Below are 25194 nucleotides of genomic sequence, written 5' to 3'. Positions count from 1 at the left end.
CAACTGGAGCCTGATTAAAGCCGATAGAGGCCTCATTGTCACCCGGTGCCCCGGGTCTGTGTCAGGCGCTGGCTTTCATGGCGCGGAGCCTCTGGCTGGGGTCAGGCCCCAACAAAAGAGGTCACAGAGGAAATTAGCAGCCCATGAAGCATTAGAAAACCCCTTTGGTGTCCACTCTACTGGAGTGTGCAAATAAAATGCCCCCCGAAGAAGAGTTCAGTTCTAATGGGCCCTACTGCTGGGAGACAGGGCTGCCGGGCCGGTCTGCTGGGTATCACCTCGGGGGCTTCCCGGAGTCCAAGCGGGAGCCGGGCAGGACGTGCGGGGCCCGGGGCCTGCCTGCCAGCCATCGGCCTGCTTCTCCTGGGGTGGCCTGTGTCAGCCCACTGAAGGCAAACCTCCCAGGCCAGCCCAGCGAGCCCTCTCCCAGTCAGCTCTTTCTCCTCTTTGAATGAGGTGACGCAATTCCTTTACAAAGTCCGCGTGCGACACTCTTAGCATGGTGGCCGGCCCACCACAGAGGCCCAATAAGTCCTCCAGGCTGCCCTGCGCCACAACTCGACCTGCTGGATCTCAGTCAATTCTCACAAAAAGTCTTTGATGTGTGTGTGTTGTTCCCACTCTGCAGATGAGAAAACAGCCACCTGTGCAATGCGCCCCAGACAGCTAGTGCCAAGGCTGGCCTGGAAGGTGGGTCTGAGATGCCGACGTCACTGCACTCTTGGTTACACCACGCTGTGTCTCAGCAAACGCCAGCAGATTCCCCCTCCTAGTGAGGAGGATGTTAAGCCCAGAGGTGGGGATGAGGACTGCCCTGTATTCCAGCAACTCCCAGACTGCTGGCAGGAAGACCAGCCAGCCTGGCCTGGGGGCTGCAGAGGGCCCAGTTTGTTCTAGGAGCAATGACAGCATGGGGTGGTGGAAGTGGGTGGGGTGTGTGTCCTGGTGAGGGGCGAGGACAAGGGGACCAGAAAGGTGAAGGGGATGCACACACACCCAGGCAACTCCCGAGGAGCAGGGACCAGCTCCTCACCTGGCAGAGGGCAAGCAAAGTGAGGTGGGGCTAAAGAGTGATGTGTATATAGGGAGCGCAGGCCAGAGCCAGGGCAGGAAGTCAGGCCCCCCAGAGCCACCTGTGTCCCCAGCCTATAGCTCAGATCTGTGGGGAATATTCAGACCTCACCCCAGGTGAGGACTCCAGGAGGCAGCTGCCTCCTTCAAGGTCCCAGGATGCACTGACTGGGGCCTCACTTAAAGTCAAAACAGCTCCATCCCATTGCCCTGGGAGCCACGGGCCTGGCAGCTGCCTGCTGCCTCCTGAGCCAGCTTCCTGGAGTACCCAGTTAGGAACCAGGCTCAGGAAATGGGAAGAAAACAGCCCCCCTTCTGCTTCCCTGTGGCCCAAGCCCTTGGACTCCCCCCAGGATGCCCTGCCAGGGATACCAGAGGCTACAATGCCAGTCCTGCCTGCCAGCTGGATGGCTGGTTGGTTACTGGAGTAGGGACCTCTTGGAATGCATGGACTGGGTCGTCCAGAGAGAACGGCCTGCATTCGACCGTGGCCAAGCCCGCGAGGTCGAGATGCGAGGTGATGGCGGCCAAACACACAGGTCAATGGCACTGGCACCACCATCATCACGCTGCACTTGACCGTGGGGAACAGCTGCTCCCGGCCGTGTCCCTGCCAGCTCAGGGACAGATGATGCTCACAGCCAAGTGACCGCTGTGGCTGAACCCAGGTTGTGCGTAAGTCCTTGCAGCCCTAAGTGAGCTGGCTGGAACCCCTCCCTGCTCTCCCCACCTAGGGAAGCAAATTAGAATGCAAGCGGTGCCAGGTGATCTCATTACGGGACAGTCTTGAATCCACTCTTGTTGCTTTCTTGTTATTTTTTTACGAAAGTCGTTGGCTCATGTCAGTTCTTGCATTCTGGTCAGTAGGAACCGCCTCCTCTCGTGGGTCCAGGCACACCCTCTGTCCAAGCCCTGAGGGGGACAGCCCAGGTCCAGAGAGCACCTTGGGGCACGGCAGCTCCTCCAGGCCTCCCAGTGACCCCATGAGGAGGGAGGGACCATGAGTCCCATCTCCAAGACGGAGACCAGAGCTCAGGAAGGGTCCGGAGCGCCTGCCCAGGGAAGCCCCGCACTGCAACCACCTAGTCCTGTGCCTTCAGCCCTTCCCTCTCCATCACTCTCCCTCCTAGCAATGTCTGCAGCTCTTCTCTCCAGAGGCAAGTAGCCATCTGGGACAGAAATTGTCCTAGAACGTGTGGCATCCGTCACTCCCTAATTAGATTGAGCTCCAGACCCTGCCTGACAAATCCCAGTCATCCCCATAAACATCAAGAGTCTGCCCTCAGTAGTGGTAGCCACAAGCGTGGCACCATCGAGGCACACGGCACGCTCCCAGCCCTGCCAATTAGCCCCATTTTGCAGACGGGGCGGTCCACACCGAACCTGTGCTCCCAACCCGTGGGCCCCAACTGGGCTATATGGTGGAATTACCCATAAGCTCTAAAAAACTCTGATGCCTGAGTCCCACCCCCAGGACATCCTGACTCACAGGTTCAGGGAGCAGACTAATGGTCCAGATTTTTTAAGCTCCCCAGGTGATTCTAATGGGCAGCCAGGGTTAGAAACCGCTCTCGGAAGCAACCGTGGCTGCGGGAGGTGGGGACGGGTCTCTGCTCCCATGACTGGCACGGAGCACCCAGCTCAGCAGAGGAAAGGCCGAGAGGTGGCTGTTGACTCAAACCGGAGAGCGCTCCCAGACTAACTCAAGCCGGCTGCCCTTACAGGAAATGGTGCCAGCTCCCAACAGTTGTAATTGTATTTGTTATTTGGTTTTTGGTTTTTTTTTGTGGGTCCTATGTCTTTCCTTTCTGTCAGCCAGAAATTCTCGTTGGGTCAGCGTGCTTATGTTGTAAAACGTCCCCGACTCCCCTCAGATTTGCTGATTCCAATGCAGTTGTGAGCTAGGAAAACAGAGACCCAGCTCGTTAGAACTGTACGTAAAACATGGGTAAACAGGCTCGGATAGAGGCTGAAACACCCTCCTTTGGGTAAAGTGAATGACCTCCAGCACATGGACACCCTGGCAGCTATCCGACTGCTCGTGGACTCTGTGTTTTGGTCGTATTCCAGAGGACTGAGGTCACCGAGCAAGTGGTCCCCGGATAACGAAACGTTCCTGTGTTTTCTTCTTTTATCAAATACACACAAAGCTACAAAGACGGCTTCAAGATGGACAAACCACAGCTTTAAAATGCAGCTTTGACTCCTTCAAAATGGCATCTACTTGGCAGCCATCCATGTGGCCTCTCCCTCTTGTGCTCCAAAATAGCTATAAAGACAATGAAAAAAATGAAAATTCACACTAATGCCAGAAACTCAACTGACAGATGACCCAGTGTTGGGATCTGGGAGCAATCTCTATTAATTAAAGGCAGATGGTGGTGCCACAAGCAAAACCTGTCCAGGTTTTACCGCAGGACACAGCTCTCTGTCTGCCGAACAGAAAGGTCCTGAAACAAGGGAAGGCGACAGAGAGACAACAACCAGAAAACAAACGGGCAGGAAGTGGGTGGGGGCACCAATGGTGGCGCCCTCCTCCAGGGAGAGAAAGCTTATGGAAGGGTCAGGAGTGGAAGGACAGTGTGCGCAGGGATATCTGACCTTGCATTTTTTATCTAAATCACGAAGACAGAAAATGAGAAAGTCAGGCAGCAGAGAGAGGATACCACCTCCACAGAGCAGGAGAGAACCAAGGGAAAGCCTGGCAGGAACTCGGAGCTGGAGATGGAGCTGCACACGCTCCCCTGCCATCCAGCTTGGTGCTGAGATGGGAACCCAGCTGTTACACTAGTACTGGGATCTGCAAATTTTTTGCAAAGTGCCAAACAGTAAATATTTTAGGCTTTGCTGGCCATACGGTCTCTATCACTATTCAAACTCTGTCACTGCAGCCTGAAAACAGCCATAGACAATGTGTAACCAAACGGGCATGGCAGACTAAAAAAATTCTAAAACACAGCCTCCATGAAATAGGAGAAGAAAGCCATAAGGGAAGACTAGGCTGAGCTGAAGAGACTGTATGATGATCCAAAAAGGGTGAGGCAGGAGAGAAAGAGCCGGAAAAACCAAAACCTAAAAATCTAGTAGCACAATTAAAATCCACTTTGGAAGCAGTAAAGAGAAATGATACTGTAGAAAACTGATTCAGAAACAAGGAGAATAAATTGGAGAAACTCTCACAATATTTAGAGGAGAAGGATAAAGAGAAAATGATAAGCATGTAAGAGAGAAAGAAAGTGGAGAGGTGACATACGATTGGGAGAGAAGTACAGCAGAGGACAAACGGAATAGAAACAAGAATCGAAGATAGGACTCCCGAGCTAAAGACAGACCTACAGATGCAGCACGAGGAAAGGTCTCTTTGGGAAAACAGACCAACATCCAGACACACCTTTGTAAAACATATGAAATACCACAATGAGGAAAAAAATATTCGGATTAAAAATCAACAGCAACAAGGAGCTGGCCAGATGACCATGGAACAATGTCCACAGGTCTTGAGGAGGGAGAAGTCTGTGACCCAAGAATTTTATACCTAGCTAGACTGTCCCACATGCATGCAGGCCACAATAAACAAAAGGCATGCTCAGTGTGCAAGGGCTCAGCAAATATTCCAATCAGGTATCCTTTTTCAGAGAAATACTTGAACATGTTTTCCAACCAACTACGAAATGAATCAAAAATAAGAGTTTATGAGGGGAAAGTCACAGTATGAATGCAATGGTGATGAACACTGAAACCAGTGACCATAGAGATTTCAAATTTGGTTCTAAAAGTGAAGACAAATCTCAACACAATTTTCAAGCTTTTGAAAGGGAACATCAGACTATGCATATGTATGTATAAATAACTATAAAAACTTAGTCTAGGTGCCAGTCTGGTGGCCTGGTGTTTAAGTTCACATGTTCCGCTTCAGCAGCCCAGGGTTTGCCAGTTTGGATCCCGGGTGTGGACCTACACACTGCTTGGCAAGCCATGCTGTGGCAGGCATCCCACGTATAAAGTGGAGGAAGATGGGCACAGATGTTAGCTCAGGGCCAGTCTTCCTCAGCAAAAAGAGGAGGATTGGCAGTGGATGTTTGCTCAGGGCTAATCTTCCTCAAAAAAAAAAAAAAAATTAGTCTAAAACTTTAGACCATATTGACGAAAACTAAGAAGCAGAATGAGGTGGGGAACACAAATCTTTGTCTTGAGGAGGCAGAATGCTAACCATACTATTTCACACTTGACCCTGACAAATAAGAGCTATTAGCTCAAATAGTGCTTTTGAAAAACCCAAAGATAGCCACAGAACACTAGAGAAGACAGGAAAGAAATTATAGCTAATATGCCAAAAGGAAAAAAACCCAGAAAAAGTGGAATAGACAAAAAGCAACTGTGATAAATTAAGATCGCAGAAGAGCAAATATCTAAAAACAAAACAATGACTATAAATGGATTCAACTTCTCTGTTGAAAAAGCGAATATTAAATAGCTGTTTCAGAGCTACATCACTAAATACGGCATTTTTTTAAGCTTATAACTTTTAAAGAAGAAGCTGGATATGTGTCACTAGGTAACAAACAAGTTCACCTTGTAATAAAAAAAAGTTATGTGTGGAATAACATCTTATTGATTTATATTAAGCAAAAACTATTAGAAATACAAAGAGAACAGACAGACACACAAGTAGTAAAAGAATGCTAACTTAACTCCAAGGGGCTGAAATTATACAGGCCACATTTCCTGACCATGACGTAATAAATAATATTTATTATTAAGCAGAAAAGAATAAAAATAAATGAAGTGCATTCAATTCTAGAAGTTAGAAAATGAGCAAAACAAACCCTGAAGAAAGCAGGAGGAAAGAATTAACAACTACAGAAGGAGAAACTGGAAAAGTAGATGACTGAAAAAATTCAGAAGTTATAAATACGTCCAAGAATTGATTCTCAGCAAAGCCCAAAAACAATCTAAAAAAACCCAACCAAACAAAACAATAACAACAAAAAACCAGACCAAACGCTGTCAGGTCTAATTATGAATAAAAGAGAGAAAACAGACCCAACATTAGGAAACGAACAAGGGGCAGAACCTCAATCTGAAGACGACTTTGCAAATCCAGGGCCATTGCATACAGCGTTAGGCTGAAATCTTGGATGCTGGAATGAAATGCTTTACTTTTTAGGAAGACATAAATGACCAAGTCGAACAAAAAGAGATATCAAATCTGAATAGATGATCTTAAGAAATCTCTGGATGCAGACGGTTTCAGAGGCTGGGTCCATGTAGTCATTAAAAGGACACACCCTTTTCATTCTCTTTGATCTGGTCAGAAACACAGAAAAAGATGGAACGCGATTAGGATGAACCACGTGACGGTGACTAAATCCAAGATTTTTCAACTTAAAAAAAAAAAGCAGTTTCACATGGTTCGACCTTAACACAAAAGCTAGCGTGGGCTTATACATGCACAGACCCTGCAGACCAGTGGATCCACCTTGTTTACCAATCCGTCCCCATATTTTACGCCCAGCAGGGTCCCATCCTCCCTGGACCCAGTGGCTGCGACCCTGCCAGCCTGGGCCCAGCCTGCCTGCCCCACACAGGAGTGACGGACGCAGAGCAGAAAGCTCCGCTGACCCTGCTCTCTCAGGGGACAGTTTGGGGCTCAAATTGAGAGCACAGGTAAATACTGAAATGTCAGCAGGAGCCCTTGCACCAGGGTTACCCTCTACTCCCAGCCTCCTCCCCAAAGAGATGGGAGCTGCCATGTATGGACACGGGGACCTCCTGGCTCCTAACTCATTGTGCTCTGTCCCAGGGACAGCCGCTGAGACCTGGAGGCCACCATCTGCAGCTCGCAGCAGGCCCATCCTGGCTGGCTGGCATCCTGGCTCCTCCCGGGAGCAGCCGACCCTCCTTTTTATTCCCTCCACCTGCTCCCCTGACCAACCCACAGCCAAGAGCCAAGAGGGGGCCCTGCAGGCCCAATCCCAGTGGCCGAGCCCCTCCCTCCGCTTCCTCCACCTTGGGTAGCTTGCCCCTCTGGTCTGCCTCCCGTGCCCCAGGTGCCAAAAACCCTGCTGGGCAGGCCTGCTCGCCGGATCGAAGCTCATCTCCAAGCATATGGCAGGCGGGGCCCGACATCCCCCAGTCGGAGCCAGGGGCGCTGCATCTGGCACCTCCCTTGGAGCAGGGTGGGGAACTGGCCAAGGTCTGCTCTCAGCGGCACCTCTGCCTCTCTGCTTCTGGGCTGTTGGGCTCGGGAAGGTGGGGCGCTGGGGGTGATGAGCAACAGACACCCAGCCATCACGGTCCATCCCAGGGCAGAGATCTGGGGCTGCAGAGTTTCAGGCTCTGCTGGCTGGGCACAGGGGAGGGGCCCTGGTGCCCACTGGCCTGGGGTACAAGAGCTCAAGGGAGTGGGGCTGGGAAGGACACCCTCCTGGCTCCATCCATTTCGGCTGGGCCACTCTGCCCACCAGCAGGTAACAAAAGGCAGGCGAGGCCAGTCTGCCCAGAGAGTGTGTTTTGGCTCTGCCTGACCTGGAGCCACAAAGCCGCCTGGAACTCCCCAGGCCAGGGAGTCCATTTTCAATGTGTGCAGTTTTCACACATGGTGGGTGTCCACGAGCTGCAGAATGGCCATCGTGGGGGAGACGTGGTGAGGATGGAAGCGGCACTCCCCACGAACTCACAAAGCTAACTCTCTCCTTTTGGTCCTAGGCTGCAGGTGACGTCATAATTCTCCCCCTAGTAAGACCACCTTCTGAGTACCCCCACCCGCAAGCACTGTGCCCAGGCTACAGCCCCCTCCCTGAGAGAGCCAGGGTTCACAGGCAGATCTTACACCCCACACGTCTCTCTCCAAGCCCACGCTGGTCTCACCCACCCACCCTACAACCTCCAAGCCCCACCTGCCTCGTAACGCCCATTGAACTCTGGGCTCTGGGGTAGCAGGGCCGAGGACCCCCCAAATGACACAGCCCCCAGGAAGGGACTGGCAGAGGAGCTGGATGTGAGGTGCCTTGCAACCTACAGGGGGCAAGTGACGGGAAAAAAGCCACAAGTGTTTGCAACGTAGATAGCAAAGGATTGGTGTCTTTAATATATAAAGAACTCTTCTGTATCAATAAGATAAGCAACCTAAAATTCAAAGGAGAAGGACAAGCAATTCACAAAAGAGGGAAATGGGGACAAGAAGATGTAAAAATGTTCAACTTCAAATAATCAAAGGAATGCAACTTAAATTAATGGGAACATAGGACTTTTACCTGGGGAACTCTCCAAGGCATATACACCCATAGGACATGGTTGGGTGCAAATTAATACAAACTTCTTTGAGTGTAACTGGCATCGAACATCAAAACCCTAAAACAAGGCACATCCTTTGATGCAGCACCCCCACTTCCACGAATTTATCATCCATTCATTCACTTAATGAGTCGTCTTATAATGAATATACAATTCTTGTATTAAAAAGAACACTAAAACTATTCCGAGGCAAGTCTCTTCTCCAGTGAGGATGGGGACCACTTGCTTATGGGGGAATCCTAATGAGCTTATATCTGTATTCAACGAGGTGACACTTGTATTCCTAACCCACGTGGTTCCTGCCACTGGGAAGGGCTATATCCTCCCTAAGAGATGGTGTGTGTACACATGTGTGTGTGTCATGTGTATATGTAGTTTCATCCTCTCCCAACACCACAAACATTAAGGGACAAAGGAAAAGCAAGTCATCAGCCAACTGTGTGCACGGTAATACGGTTGGGAGTGAGGGCACTGCTGTAACTAGGTGGTCACAGGAAGCTTGTGGATGTGGCACAACACTGAGACCTAAACAGTGGGAAGGAGGCAGGGGCAAGAATAAGTTTCCAAGCAGGAAGAACAGCCTGTGCAAAGGCCCTTAGGCAGGATCGAGCCTAGCACAGTCCAGGGACTGAGTGAAAGCTGGGGTGCCTTGCACAGAGCGAACGAGGAGAGGAGCAGAGAAAGGAGTCCCACCAGCTTGAAGAGCTGTGTGCAGCTGGGTACGGTGTGGATTCTATTTAAATGTAACACAAAGCCACTAGAGGGTTCTAGCCGAGCCTGGGTCACTTGCGGCTGCTGGGCGGGTGGTCTTCAGCTGCATAGGACTGAGGGAGGCTCCACCCTCTCACTATCAGGGAAGGGTCCTTGGGCTGCCCAGGCCCCACCTCGCCTGAGGCCAGTGGGACGTGATCCCCACTCTGTCCTGTCCTTACAAGGAGCCACTGCGCCAGCTCCTGGAAACCGACCTGTCATTTTGCCGCACGAGCCTGGTGCTTCCTCAGCAAGTGCGGTTAAAAGCGCGGACATGCGTGCTTTACACGGCGAAGCGAGCGCCTGATCCTCTTCCTGCGCCAGGCTGGCCGCCGGGGCTGCTGCTGCTCCGGCCCCCACCCAGTGCTCCCCAGGGCAGCCCGGCCGTTTTGTCCTGCTCCTTCCCGCGTGGCCACCTCCGCCCAGGTCTTCCCAGCCGGTACCCTCGGCTGCACTGGCAGGGGCGGAGGCAGGCGCCCGCCGGGAGATCATGCGCACTGCGCAGGGCACGCCCAGGCCCTACTTTCCCCTAGAGAGCCACCAGTGGTGATGGCCCGGGTCCTCTACAGCCTCCCCAGTACCCGTTCTCCTTCCTTCCCGAAGAGCAAACCCCGATGTTTCCGATGTCACTCTTCTTCAAAGGCCCCCTTGCAGCTCCCCACGGCCTTGTCCCGGCTTCCGGCCCGAGGGTGTAAGTGGAAGTCGACTGAGAGGGGCTCCAGGGAAGGCGGTTGTTTCTTGTAGGAAGAGATCACAGCACCAGCCCTATGATCTGGGGCCCTCAACTATTCTGAGCCTCGGTTTCCTCATCAGTGAAATGGGCTAGCAGTGATGATAACTGTCCTACCCGTTCACAGGATTTAGGATGAAATATCTGTGGTGCGTGAGAGGGATGTCAGAGAAGGTCTCTAGAGGAGATGACCCTCAGCTGGGACCTGAAGGATGAGAAGGTGCCGCAACTGGGTGTGATGGGCTCAAGGCTGCCTCAGGGGGCCCCAGATGAATGACAGCCAACAGGGGGTGAAGAATGGCAGAGCCAGGGGAAAGGTGAGGTCTCATGAGGCAAGGAGGAGAGCTCAGATCTGAGATGGAGCGAGCCAGCCCTGGTCCTCCCCAGAAAGTACGAAACTGACCCACACCAAGCAGCCAGCTTGTGCAGTGAGCTCTGGGCAACCGAGCCCTGTCTCCCAGCAGAAACACGTCTGCCTCCAGGATCCATTCTGGGCGATGAACCCAGAGCCAGGCCTCAGGCTGCGAGAGAAGGTGCGGGATGGAGAGGGCATCAGGCCCACAGTGAGGACCTGTCTGTGCCCGAGGTCCATGATCCTGGGACACTCACTCCGTTCACTGTAACCTATCTTCTCTTCCATTCGAGTGAATGGCGGCTGACCCCTATTCTCTGCAGAATATCTGGAAGGAACAGGGCCTAACCCCATGGGTACCAGAGAAGCCAGAGACCCCGCAGCAGCTATGCACAGGTTCAGCCACCACACCTTGGCCTTCAACGCCTTCCTCCCTGGCGACCTTCCTTGCAACCCGCTCCTGTCATCTCCCTGTGTGGCCTCCGTCTCAGCCCCCAAGCACAGCTGCGCACCCCCTATGCTCTTAGCGCCCATCCCACGGTCTGGAATTGTCGGTCTGCCTCCTCGCCCGGTGGTGGATCGGACCTGGGTCCCAGCACTTGCACAGTGTGGGCCACCACTGAATGCTCCCAGAACCCAGGGGGTCATAAACTCTGGGTTCCCCTGTGTGCCCAGGATCACGACAGCATAAAATAAGCAGGATGCAGTGCTCTGCGAGATACCAAGACTGCCTGGAGAAACCCACAGACAGGCTCCCCACGCAGGCCAGTCGGCTCTCTCTGCACTCATTCTTGTGACACCCGTGAGAAAGCCTGGGGAAGGGGCTTAGGCACCTTTCTAACCTGCTAAGCTCTTTGACAACAGAGGGCATGATTTGGGCCTCAGAGGGCTTAGGTGGCACCAGAAGTCAGGCCGCAAGGCCTGTGCTGGGATGCATGGCTGACGTCTGAGGAGCAGCATCCTCAAGCTCCGAATCCGAGGCTTTTCGGCAGGTCCTCGCCTGCTCTCCTTGGTGTCTGGAGCGTCAGTTAGACAGACTGCCCCTACCTGGACCCTAGGACACAATCCATTGCCCCAGCGGGAATGGTTGATCTCAGGATACTGACCAGCTCTGGGCAGCAGGATGCTGGGCAGCCGTTAGCAGGTGGGCTGGCAAAGAACTCAAAATGCTGGCTCCGCGACTTTCAAGCTGTGTGTCCTTGGGCACATCAGTGCACTTCTCTGAACCTCAGATTCCTCATTTATGAAATGCGGGTAAGAGTGTGTAATCCTTTAAGTTCTAGTGAGATGAACCCTGACGTGATAAGCACTAAACAGTGTTAGCTATCATTATTTTTACCATTAGGAGCCATGAGAAGAAAACCAATCTCATTGCTTTCTTGGCACGTTCAATGTAAAGAACTTTTTCTTATTTCTGACTCAATGGACCGTACGTACTGACTGACCTCTGGCTTTTCTGAAAAGCAAGCCCATCTTTAGAGGCTCTGGTCCCCTCCAGCACCTGTCACCCAGTCAGTTCCACATTTTTCAGTTGGTTTGCTGATGGTCTGCCTCCCTCCCAGGGCACTGCCCTGTTCCCTCTCTCTCCCCAGGGCCCAGGACGCTTACAAACTATCAGTAAATATTTGTTAAATGAGTTGAATAAGAGGAGAGTCAGCTGCCACCACCGTGGGGCCGTGGGGCCAGCAGGGTGACCTGCGGCCCCAGCCATTCCAGCACTCCTCTGGTCCAGGGGCGGAAGACATCAGACCCCGCGAGGCGAGGGGACCCCCCCAGAAAGCAAGTCTGCTAAGCAGCAGGAAGGCAAAGGCCTGAAGCAGGATTCTGAAGGCGGAAAAAGACAATTTTGGAAAATGCTGGGAAACACAAAAAGCTGAAGCCTGGCGAGAGCAGCTCCTTGCTGGGGAAGTGCGGCAGGAGCGATCGATCCTCCCTCTCCAGGGAGGGGCAAGGGGCTTTGCTGTTTGGCTTGCACTTCACTAACACAGATTCTAAATCTGCTACCTTATTATGAAAATATATTTGCACATTTCAAATACAGGGCTGGAGGGGAGCTCTCACAGGAGAAGCCCGGAAAGCTCTGCATCCGGGCTGACCTCGCGGGAAGGAGACTCCCAGGCCGGTCCCCGTCCTGGAAGCCCGTCCTGTGCCAAGCCCGCCTGGTGCAGGAGACCAGGGCTGGGCCGGCTTTCAGGTGAGGACCAACCGGAAAGGCTCTGCCTCCCTGGGCTGAGGAGCTGCGGTCCAGCGGGCCCCTCCCTGCAGCTGGTTCAGGGTGGGGTGGCCGGGCTGGAGAGGTCGGGGTCTGCACTGGCCACGGGAGCTGGGGGAGCTGCCCCTCTTCTCCATGCGGAACAAGAGGGTGCCATGAGTCCCCAGCAGGCTCTTTCTTCTTGCTGAACAAGATGGATTGGAAAACAAATTGGCTCAAATAAAGCATGTAATTAGATTAAAGCCTCTTGCCCAGAGCCTCTGGGGCCGCAGAAAGCCCTCCCGACTGGAGGCAGGAGACCTTAGCGGGCTGAACCAGCTCCTGGACATCCAGAATTTTCTCTTGACCTTTTGCCGCCCACCCTCAGTCCTCCCCAGCTGGTGTGAACTGTGCTGAAGGGATTAATTCTTCCTCGAAGATGGCCCCAGACCCTGCTCTAACACCAGCCCCATAGGCTTGGGGTCACCCTGTTCCCTGCCTACAGATGCTGCCTCAGCCTCAAAGGGCGGCTGTGTCTAATCCACAAGCCCCACAGAGCTTGACCGGACTCCCGCGGGAACACCTGGGATGGTGATGAGTCTACACCTGGGCAGCCCTCACCAAAGAACTTTCCACCCATGACCCCACTTGAGCTGCACAGTGACCTATAATGAGGCCAGGCAGGTAGTATCAGGACTGCCATTTCCATCACATACAAGAGAAAGCTGAGGCCAGGAATGTTCCATGTCCCAGGTCACCAGCCAGTGGGGCCACTTTCCTGAGCACTGGCTGCCCTTCACTCCAGGTCAGGGCCACCCAGAGGGGTCTTTGCCCCCAAAGCCATAAGCAATTTGATGACTACTGAGCAATGACCCTTAACGTCCCGCACCCTGATGCAGGGGCTGCCCCTTCTCAAGGGACCATCCGCTCAGCTTCCTGTCCTCGGGCAGAAGCTCTGTGTAACTGCCCCACCCCATCCATCTTCCCACAACCCCCTCCCAAAAAGTCAGCTTCCACAGTGATGCCCTGTGCCTCCTCCCGGCAGCCACGCCCTTGGGAGAGGTGGCTGTGGTCACAGGCTGCCGGAGAAAGGAAGGAGCAGGGAGGCCACATTCAAGAAGCTGCTGCACCCAGGGAGTAGATTTCTCTTCCTGCAACTGTTTCTGAAGTGGCTCCCCATCAAAACGGCAGACGAGCTTCTGGTCCACAGTATCGAATGAGAGCCCAGGCAGAGGAGAGGAGAAAGAAAAAAGAGGAAAGCAGGTATGAACCCTGGGGTGCCTAGTTTAAAGGCTTGAGGATGAGCAACTTATCCCCTGAAAAAAAATGAGGGTTTCCAGAGGAGACACTGATTGGGAGCAAGTGCGGAGGCAGGAAAGGCAGCACACAGACCATAGTTTCCCTCTCCAAGCTCACAGCAGACATCACTAATCAACCTCAGCACCCAAGGAAGCCCAGAACTCAATAAGGTACTCCTGGTTGCTCAGGGGAAAAGCTGACACATTCTTGCAATCCCTGGTTTATTCTGTCACTTGCCACTGACTAACAGAGTGGACACACGCCACAGAATCCACCTTTTCAGAGCAGAAAGGGTTCTGTTTTTTTTGGGGGGGGGTGGGGGTAAGATCTGCCCTGGGCTAACATCTGTGCCAATCTTCCTCTATTTTGTATGTGGGATGTCTCCACAACATGGCTGATGAGTGGAGTAGATCTGCACCCGGGATCCAAACCCGCGAACCTAGGCCGTCAAAGTGGAGTGTGTAGAACTTTAACCACTTGGCCACGGAGCTGGCCCCCAGAAAGGGTTCTTGAAGGTCAGTCCACCCTAGCACCACCTCTTGCCATCTCACTGCTTGAATCTGCCTTACTCTAGGGCTGGACAGGACTTCCAACAGCTGAGCCTCACCTGTTTCTGTAACTCCCCCCAGATGGCCTTAGCTCCACTTTCTGGAACAGCCCAGCACACGCCTACCACCTGTGTAACAAACACATCAGCCCTCAAGACTTCGAGGGAAAGTGCCCCTCCCTCCCAAGCCTTCCTGGTGCCTTCGAACTCTGAGGACATGGTTTTCAGAACCCCCATCATGCTGGTCCCTCTTCTTAACCTCTCTGTTCCTCAGTTCTCTGATGTGAGGATTGAGGAGACTAATCCTGTCTCCTCCTTCCTTTGCACATCTATGTGGAGTATGGAAATGCTTCAAGACTGCAAAATCCTGCTTGACTGGAGGCCACTCATCTGTCATCTCAGTTCTCTGGAGTCCAGGTGAGAACCAGGAAGGAAGATGTCTACACAGCCAAATTGCTACCTCAAAGGAAATCCCCCAGGTCTTCATTCGCTGCTTAATGATCCTTTATTTACAAACGTTGATAATCATTGTTGTTATCGCCATTCCTAGAACATAGTACTTTAGGATCTATATATTTAAAGGGTGGGAGGACCCTCCAGAGACCGACCCACTGGCAGGAAGAGGAAAAGCCAGCACAGAGAGGACACAGAAGAGGCAGAAAGCGATGCAGCTATGAAAAGCAGATGGAGAACACCTAAAGGCCATTTTGAATAGAGGCCAACAGTCCTAACACAGCTGAAAAAGCTTTGAGATGACGACTGTATTACTGCACAATCCTTTTTTGCAATGGCGATATCACCCTGAAGGGCAAAATCATGTTCGATGTGCATTGCTTAATAAGGCAGGAAAGCTGGTGACACATTCAGGAAAGATTTCCATCCAAAATGGTTTTAAAAAAAAGTTGCACGACATTTCCATTAATTACGGCTCAGGTGTCTGGAAAGCGTACATCTGGGGTGGCTCATTCCACAGGAATGCCAGAACCGTGGCAGATCCTGAAGTCTCCCTGTCAAGACCACACCACTACCTCCTTAGGGGGAGGACGAAGGTGCTGTGTTTGCCTTGGAGAAGACAAGAATTCTCGATACACTCCAGGTGACCACAGACCCCAACGCCCCCCTCCAGAAGGTGCTGGGAGCCTCTGCATTCTGGGCAGAGGCATAGCTGCCCTCCCCCAGAGCCACTGCAGAGTCTAGAGGCTGAAGGTCACCACAAGGACAGTGGACACCCTGGACTTCACCCTGCCCTGCCCTCCCCACCTAGACACATCCCAGGCTTTAACAAAATGGCCAAGTTCACCTTTTCTACAGTCTTCCATTTCTTAGCCATCTCTTCTGTCCCCAGGAACTCCCTAGACACAGGGTTTCCAATGGCTGCTCCCCATTTGTCTCCCAGTCACAGAGGGCACCCCGGGGGTCTCCATTCCCAGGGCTCCCAGCCACCCTCCAAAGACCGGTGGGAACTGGAATGAGAGAATGATGGACCTCAGGAGTCCAGGCATGGCTGTGGGTCCCCAGGGCTGCCTCTGACCCACCACTGGGAGTTCACACACAGGCCTCCTGGAGAAGCTTCCAGGACAACTCTGGGGGACAAACGACAAAGCAGCTTTCGCCCACAGGGGAGGCCATGTGTGCAGGAGACACCATTTAGCTCCATTCCCGGCACCCACAAGCACCAGCTCCTGTTAGGAACTGGGATATCTACTGGGCCCTGGGACAAGCTAACCCAGAGCCATGTGATTTCACACGCCTCCTCCCCTGGGAGGTCAGGCTTTATGGCAGCCCTGAGGTCCAAACCACCCCCTTCGCTCCCCTCCCCACTATAACACCTTGAATCACAGACCAAATTAAAAAAATCTTTCATCAAAGTTCAGAACTCTTACGCCAGAGATGAGCCCTGTAAACCCTGGTGGAGAGGACAGACAGAGATTTCCACTTGCTGCAAAGGAGCTACCTGCTGGAAGACGGGCATCTGACTGGGGCAGACGGGGGCTCCCCATCTCTGTGAAGGAAAGACATGGAGACCAAATCTGGATCAGAGCCAGAGAAGTACAGTCCCCCAAGCTTCTTGTGAGATGTAAATTCTGCCATGCAAATTCAAGATGGACTTTCTAGAGGATCCCAAATGTCTAGCTAATTCTAGTTCTCCTTATGTGCCACCGGTGCCATTGGGAAACAGGAGCCCATCCAGAAGGGTGATGAGCCACCTTGGACTTAAGGCTTTGAATGAGGGCAGAAGAGAGGCAGCAGGCTCTTAGCAAAGCTTGACACTGGGAGGCCCATAGAAGGCCACATGGGCATCTGCTGACATGTGTACACTTGGTTCTACTCTAACAGGTAGCAGTCTGAATTAGAATCCTCTGTTTAGGCATCTTTCCCGCATAATAAACTAGGCTCCCTGGGATTCAGGGCTCCACGTTCTATCATCTCTGTAAACCCACCACCCAGCACCGGCCCTCAGTGTGCAATCGCTGAATGAATGAAGAGAAAATGAATAAATGGACAAGTGCACAAATCCTCAGGTCAGAATCCCCAAGGAACACTGGGAGTCGGGGGGATGGGGAGTACTCAAAACCACACCCAGCCCGGCTGGACAAGAAATCCCCATTTTCAGCCTGTAGCCCAGATGAGGCCAAGGGAAGGATTTACAGAGCACAGGATCAGTATTTCATAAACCCTTCCAAATTGCAGAAAAGGCTGCACCTGCCTCCGTCAGTCTGCGACTGCTAATCCGCTGTAACAGCTCTGTGCCCTCCATTCTGTCTCCCACTTGGAGGGCAGAGTTATCCTGTGTATTCGCCTTTAATAAGCTGAAGCCATTCGGGAGCTGCATTCACTGGTATCTGCTCCCACAGGGCCAGCCCCATGGGGTCTCCTTGTCGGCTCTCCGAGTGAACAGGAGATTTTGTGTTCGGCAGGGAAAACAAAGCTGTCCCAATGGGGATCCAGTTGGCTCTCGATAACGCTTCTCCAGCAAGAGCCAAGGGGAGACACAGCCTGGAGTTGCCGTCAACACTAAAGGGTGATTCAGCCAAGCAGGAGAGAGACAGGCTAAGCTGGGGCTCCCTGGGAAGGTCATGAAAGAGTGGGATGCTTGTAGCCCTGGAGCGTCCATCCGGCGGGCTGGTTGGGCGGTTAGCCCAGCTGGTAAAGCCTGTGCCAATGAGGTCATGCCTTGGAACCTGGTGTTGTCTTCGCTTAGTTCCCTGGGTGGGCCCATGCCCCAAAGCTAGGCAGCCGTCCAGCAGGATGCACATCCCTCGGCCAAGGCCAGGCTAAACTACTTCCTATACAGAGAAGAGGCCCTCAAAGCTCACTACCACTTCTGATGCCAGTAACTGCGGCCCCATGGTGAGAGGTGGCCACAGATGCCTCCAAAGTCACCAGAGTGAACAAAAAGGTCTATGGCAAAGACTGTATATGTTTCTCAAACACCGCTTCATTTTCCTCCTGGCTTTGCAGACTACATTACCCAGCACCCCTTGCAGTTAGGCGTGGTCATGTGACTGAGTTCTGGCCAATGGGACATGAGTAGAAGTGATGCATAGCACCTGCAGGCCTAGCCTGGAAAAGTCTCCTCTGTGCTCCCCTGTGCTCTCTTTCCAAACCAGCAATGACTCCAAGGCCCTAGGGGCTGGCCGAGCCCCATGATGGAGGGAGCTGGGCCCCTAACTCACTGCTTGGAAGGGAGCCGCCCAACCAGGAGCACCTACGACAGACTGTGAGGGCTGCTTGTTACTGCACGTCGCCCGCCCTGACCATACAGGACTGCTGAGAAGGAGAGAGTCTGCATTAGGACAGCAGCAGCAGTGGTGTGCATGGTGGAAAAGAGAGACACAAGAGACATACAACTGTCATTACTGAGTGACTAGCTGGCTACCAGAAGGAAGACGCAGGGCTCAGAGAATAACCACTAGGTCTTTCGACAGTGTAAGGCTGCTAGAGAGCAAACAAAACAAAAATCCAGAGATGGTCCCCGAATCCCAATAAAACTTGCCTTCCCCTCAAATAACTTACCAAGGGTAGCAGATGTGGCTGGTGCCCTGCCCAGAGCCACTTTACTCTGCTCTAGGCGCTGGCTGCTAACAGCTCACACTTGCACTTTCTCTGAAGGCCTGCCCTTGGCTGATGGAAACTGCTCTGCTTGGAAATACCTGGAAGGTTACACACAGGCCTCCCCAGGGCGCAGCCAGTAGCTGGCTACATGGGCAGGTGTAACCACCCAGCCTATGGAGCTCCGCATGGGATCAGATGGAGCCTAGACTTCTCCTGAACCCACATGTTTTCCTAGCTTCTTCCCCTGTCTCCCTCACTCCCTTACTGGTTTCTCCCAAGAACATCCCCTCAGTAAATCAATCATCTGCACAGGAATCTCTATTTGGGGCCCCTGAGGTTATAAGGAACCCAACCTAAGACACCAGAGCCCCTGATAACCCAAATGAAGGGCTGGTATTCCACCTCTTCTCCCATCCACAGCAAGACATTTGCCACAAAGAGGAAGAAGGACAGGCCTGAAGTCCCGAGCCCGAACAATCCCAGACTATCAGGCCTAAAAGTTTTCTCCATCTAGTGAAGAGGGAAGCTACTGGGAAGATGTCATGGCCTGCAAGAAAATTTTAGAGGAATCTGTTCCAAGCCCCCAGGTTTGACTTCTCTCCATAGCTCACAGCTTGAAAAGATGCTCGCTTGAGGCACTGTGATAGAATGGAACACTGACGGACCTGGGTCCTCACCTCAGTTCTGCCATCAACCCACTGTGTGAGCTAGGGCAAGTCACTGTCCTCCTCTGCGCCTCAGTCTCCCCACCTGTCAAATGTGGAGGCCAGATTATGAACTATCTCCGGGCTCATTGTGATATCAAGATCCAAATCACACTCCCAGGATGCTGTTCAGAAAAAATGCTGAGAAATGTTTAACGACCAGCTCTCTGGGAAGAAAAAGCCTTGATCTGTAGCATTTGCCAATTTCCATGGTGTAAATATTCCCACTATGGCCAGTTTCAAACCATCAGCATGATGCCCTGAATGCAGAGCTGGGAAGAGACACCCAGTCAGCTCTGATGAACCAATGTGTGCAGGTGCATGCCAGCTCCAGCACACCACCCATTTCCAGGTACCTCTGAGCAAAATAAATGCGTTTCAGACCCCCTGGTTCATTTCTAATCTCTGCAAACCAAACAGCATTCTCCTTTGCTCAATTCTACAGTACACCTTACTCTTGAGCAGAGACCAGAGAACAGCGCAAATGACAGCTGCCACCATGTTCCCTAGGGAGAAGCTGACCTCTCCATCAGAAGGAACGGGAAAGGGGGCAGTGCCCACTGCCCCTCCTGAGATGTGGACCCACTGCTCTTACTGAATTACAGCTCTGCCCCGGGGGGCAAAGATGCAAGGTCCACAACCTGAGTGGTCACGCCTCGGGGCAGAGTGGGGACTTGTTTCATAGGCCATGCTGGTACCTTTAGGAGCAGAGGGACAGAACAGCAGAGAGGAGAGACCTGCTTAGCAGAAGGTAGGGGAGGGGCTGAGGGACAGTCTGAGCAGCTCACCGGCCGTGGTAGAAGGCAGCTCGTAGCCTCCCAGTCTTCGAGGCCACGTTGGTCCTTCCAACTCTAAAGGTCTATGTCCACAGCAGGGAGGAAGCCTGGCTCATGGGCAAATGATGCCCCAGTCCATTCTCCTCTTCTCCTTCCCTCCCCTGGGGCTGGGCATCCTTCTTGGTTCAAATCCCTGACAGTCCCCACAACACAGCCCTGAAAGAGCCCCAGGGCAGCCCCTGGGCACTGTGACAATGAACACGAGGCTGGCTCTGCCCACCAGGCCCAGCCCGGCTGCAGAGCAAGCACAGAATGAGAGGACGGAGGGTGGGGTCAGGGTGATCACAGTCGGCCTCCCAACCAGTCCTTCCAGGGGCTCCAGCTGGGACCCTGGGATTCTGAGCTGGGAGGGGGACAAACAGACCATTTAGCCCAATTCCTTCATTTCATTGAGAAGACTGAGCCCAAAGCTATCAGATGGTCTATCAAGTGGGGTGGGGAGGGTCATGAAATACTTAAAATCCATGCTGTTAAGTAAAAGATTGCATTTAAGGTTGTGCTGTCATTCCATGCTATGGAATGAACTGTGTCGCATCAAAATTCCTATGCTGAAGCCCTAACCGGCAATGTGGACAGTATTTGGAGGGGGGCCTTTGGAAGGTGATTAGGGTTAGACGAGGTCATGGAGGTGGGGCCCATGCGGATGGGCTTAGTGCCCTTAGAAGAAGAGACACCACAGAGCTCTCTCCCATACCCTGTGGGGACACAGCGAGAAGAAGGCCGTCTGCAAGCCAGGGAGAGAGCTCCCGCCAGAACCTGACCCTGCTGGCACCCTGATCTTGGACCTCCAGCCTCCAAAACTGGGAGAAAATACATTTTTGTTATTTAAGCCACCCAGTCTGTGGTACTTGTTATGGCAGCCCAAGCAGAAAATAACACACTATTATTACTATTATTTGAAGTCTGGAGTGGTTTTAAATCTGGCAGGGTATTTAAGTACTCAAAGGACCACTGTGGATGCTGCCCAACCTCCAGCTCTGGCACTGGGGAGGGGGGCTTATTTACTCCAGTTCAGTGGCTGTCGAGATTCTGCTGGGGCCGCGCCTGACAGCAATCCAGAAGGGGGAGAGGACTGACTGTGCATGGGGGGCTCAGGCCAGGGTGCCTGGCACAGCCCAGTCACTGTGCATCCCCTCCCAACAGTGCCCAGCTCAGGACCTTGACAGGAATTCCAAACGGATTTCAGGCACAGCTCTGGGCGGGGGCTGCCGGTGTGTGTGCTGGGCTGGGGCGGGGGGGTGTCTCTCTGCCTCAGCCTAGTTCTGCAGCCTGCACGCCCCCAACACCCCAGCCTCTGCCAAAAAGGAGCCTGTGACATCTGTGTGACACAGGGGCGGGTCCTGGGGATTCCAATCCTTGCCCTCCCTGACACCTGTCACTTCTCCTATTCCCGTCAGGCATCCCCCTTGAGTCTCCAGTGGGAAGAGCTCCCAAGAAGGGCTAAATATTCCGCCCCCACGTGCTCTCTGGCCTCCCAGCTCATCCCTTTATCCTCCTCCATGCTGGTGGCAGCTCCACCTGCAAAGGCCCAGCCACAGGGGAACAATGGGGTCCTGAAACCTACAATGCAAGTGGCTTCCTTTGTGCTCCCCCGGGTGACAGAGGCCCCTGGCAGCAGAGTGGGGGCGGTGGCGCTCTCCCAGCCCTGCTCACCCCCAGCCTGACCTCTGCCCTGGCCCTTTGTGCAGGCCCCAAAAAGGAGAGAGAGGAAGGGGGAGGAGAGAAGTCCAGGGAAAGTGAGAGACTGGAGAAGGTGGTGGAAACGAGTGGAGAAGACAGACAGAGGGAGAGAAAGACAGAGAAAAGCAAAGTCAGAAAGAGAGAGAGAAAGTGAGAAGCGGGGGCAGGGGGCGGGGCTGGAGAGAGACTGCTTCATTGTTTCATGCGGCTGCCCAGACCAGGGTCTCCTGACCAAGGGGATGTAAACAGTAATTTGGACCATGTGAAAATGCCATTTTTGTGGGTCACAATGGTCAAATAAAACAGCAATTCCGTTCAGTCAACTTAATACGTACAGGATCAGTCTGGTCTCCAGCCAGGGCCGAGTGAGCAGGTCCCACTCACTGTCCCATGTTCCCTTGGCTCAGTGTCTGGCTTCCTTTCCTGGACCAGAGTCATGGGGAACTGGGCTGATGTCAGGAAATCCAAGTTTAACCTAGTGGTTCTCAAGGAGAGGTGGTTTTGCCCCCAAGGGACATTTGACTGTCACAGCTGTCCAGAGGGCGGAGGGCAGGGATGCTGCTCAACACCCGAAAGGCACAGGACAGCCCCCACACTAAGAATTCTCCAGCCTCACTGTCAACAGCGCTGGGGTTGGGAATCTCTGCTTCAGACCCTTGTCCTCGAGGGGCTCCTTCAGTCACCGCTGAATGTAGCTTCTGCACACTCTGCTCCCACAAGAGAGGCGTGGCAAGATTTACGATGGTGTCTCGCTCCCTCGTCCCCTCTGCTGTGGAGGCGCCCCTTCCTTAGGGACAGTCCCCTGAAGGAAGCTCAGAGCTCGCACTCCTCTGCTCCCAAAGTCCGAAGTTTGGGGTGGACGTTGCCCTGCCTATTCTTGAAGAGCATGAAGTTAATGATGACAACATGCAACACGTGGATAGCACTTTTCATCCGACATGCCGCTTCACACACATTATATCCTGCAAGGCAGCCTATGCCTGGGGACTCAGATGCACTTCTAAATACAACGCTTTGCACAGCACACTACTGCATGATGCTTTAGTGATTAAACCATTGAGCAAACCAGCTGTAAGACATGTGGGGGATAACCAAGAAAGGCTGAAGATGGACTGGCTATCAGATGACATTAAAGAATTTCTGTTCATTTTATTAGGTGTAATAATGCTGTTGAGAAGATGTAGGGAAATGTTCGTATTTTTCAGAGATGGCATTCTGAAATATTTAGAGGTCAAATTCATAATGTCTAAGCTTTAAAAGTATTTCAGCAAAGAAATTGTTGAAGTGAATGGGGCAAAATGTTCACTGTGAAGTCGAAGTGACAGGAATGTGAGTGTCCACCACTCTATTCTCTCTACTTCTCTGAGATTTTTCATAATAAAAAGTCGAACAATTAGTTAAATCACATTAATTCAAAATATAGTAATTTTTAGTAAAACTCAGAATTTCAGATAAATTTCATTTTAGGTTGGGCTATATTTTACCAGGAAAAAGAACCAGAAAACATTTCCGATGTGAACACAGCATTTCCTATGATCACTCAGGAAACGCTTGCTGACTTGAAAACATAGCTGTCTAAATCCTCAGCTGCATCCATTTCAACATGATGTGTAACTAACAAATGAGCTGCTCCATGATGCAGCGGGATCTCTCTTCAACGCTTTCGGAGAGAACACATGGGTTTTATGCTGTATCCACATACCAGGGCTTCTCAACCTCGGCACTGCTAGCATTTGAGGCCGCATAATTCTTTGCTGTGGGGGCTCATCCTGTGCATTGTAGGATGTTTAGCAGCATCCCTGGCCTCTACCTGTTAGATGCCACTAGCAACCTCCCCAAGGTGTGATCGTCAAAAATGTGTCCAGAAACGGCCAAATGTCCCCTGGGGGCAAAACAGCACCTGACTGAGAACAACAGAAACATATTAGGACAACGACATAATTTATTTGAAATGCTCTCTAAACCAGTCTTTTCACCAAAGTTGACCCTCCATGTATAATCTGTTGCTTTGGCAATATATTGTATCTTTCCATTTCATATTTAAATATTCTCCTACAACACAACTATATGGATACCTCATAACTGAGTAACTAAAACTCTACTGAAAGATATTTGATTGTTTCCTTCTTGTGTCATTATAAACAGTGCTGCGGTAAGCAACCTTGTAGCTGAATCTTGGCACACAACACTATTTCCTTAGGCTAAATTCCTAGAAGTGAAATGATGGGGTCAAAGATACATTTTGATCCATGATGTCAGATCATCCTTCATAAAAGTGGTACCAAATTGCCCTCCCATCACCAGAGTAGGTGAGCACCTCTTTACCCAACCTTTTCAACACTGGGAATTTCCTTTTTTCCTAAATAGTGTCAATTTAATAAGTTTTTTAAAAACGGTATTCTTATTAATGTTATTTATTACTAATAAGTAATACTTCAGATGCTTACTGCAATTTGTACAAATTCTCTGAATTTCTAGTTTATTTTCTCAACCCAATGTTGTATTAAGATCTCTCTCATTGAATCGTAAAAGCTCTTTATTTATTGAGCATATTAATCTTTGATCATCCATGTCACAAATACTTTTCTCAGCTTTTAGTTTGCCTTCTATGTTGCTTATAGAGATTTTTGAAGTACATTAAGTTTTCTATTTTTATCTACTTAAAATCTTTCCCTTTATGATTTCTGACTTTTGTATCCTATCTAGAAAGGCTCCCTCACCTCAACAACACATTGATACTGATATGTTTCATTCTAGAACTTTTAGGGATTCATTAAAAATATAGAAACATTTAATCCTTTCGGATTTATGTTGGTTCACAGCATGAAGTAGAAATCTAATTTCATTACTATTTTTAAATAAATAGCCACTTTTCCCAGGACCATCTACTGACTGATTCATCCTTTTCCTCACTGGTTTATAGTCACAGCTTTACCATGTACCAAGTTCTTATGTTTACATTTGAGTCTATTTTTGGACTTTCTACTCAGCTTTCGTGATTTCTCTATTCCCATGCCAGTATCACACTAATTTAAGTACCCTGTTTACAATATTTTAAAATATCTGGTATGGCAATTCACCCTTCATTACTCTTCTTTAAAAAAATTCTTGGTTATTCTCGCTCATTTATTTTTCTAGCTGAACTTTAGAATCATATCCTATCCAATTTGTATTCTGACTAGAATTATGCTAACCTTATAAATTATCTCAGGGAGACTTGACATTTTACAATTTTGAGTTTGCCCTCCCAGAACAGCATAAGGCCTTTCATTTTTTTGTGGTCTTCGTAGTGTCCCATGGAAAAGGTTTAACCTTTTTAAAAATATACATTCTGCACTTTTATTGCTACATTAATTTCTGTGTATTTGATGTTTTCGTTGCTATTCTAATTGGGATTTTGTTTCCATTATCATAAAAATGATGTGCATTCATTGAGCACTTACTCAAGCCAGACATCCAGTCAGATGCTCTTTACTCACTCGCTGGGACACTCTTTTGTAACTAGTTATTGCTGATTTATAAGAAAAGTTACTGACCTTTCAATGTTAATTTTGTAATGACCTCCTTGCAGAATTCTCTTACCAGTCTAACAATTTTCAGCTGATTCTCTACGGGCGTGTTTTTATGATACAAGTGCTGGCCGGTGTATGAAGAAGGCACCATGGTCCTCTCCGGCAAACCC

At 51.2% G+C, this 25194-nt stretch overlaps 1 protein-coding gene across 3 annotated transcripts in view; it reads right to left on the bottom strand.

The window, feature by feature from the left end:
- NTN1 (netrin 1) overlaps nt 1-25194 on the bottom strand; it is a 186579-nt gene that overhangs the window by 16104 nt on the left and 145281 nt on the right. The window lies entirely within an intron of this gene.

The sequence above is a fragment of the Equus caballus genome, chromosome 11 (assembly GCF_041296265.1).
Source record: "Equus caballus isolate H_3958 breed thoroughbred chromosome 11, TB-T2T, whole genome shotgun sequence".
NCBI classification, from domain to species: domain Eukaryota; kingdom Metazoa; phylum Chordata; class Mammalia; order Perissodactyla; family Equidae; genus Equus; species Equus caballus.
The sequence above is the reverse complement of the archived record's forward strand: the minus strand, read 5'-3'. Positions and strand labels throughout refer to the sequence as shown.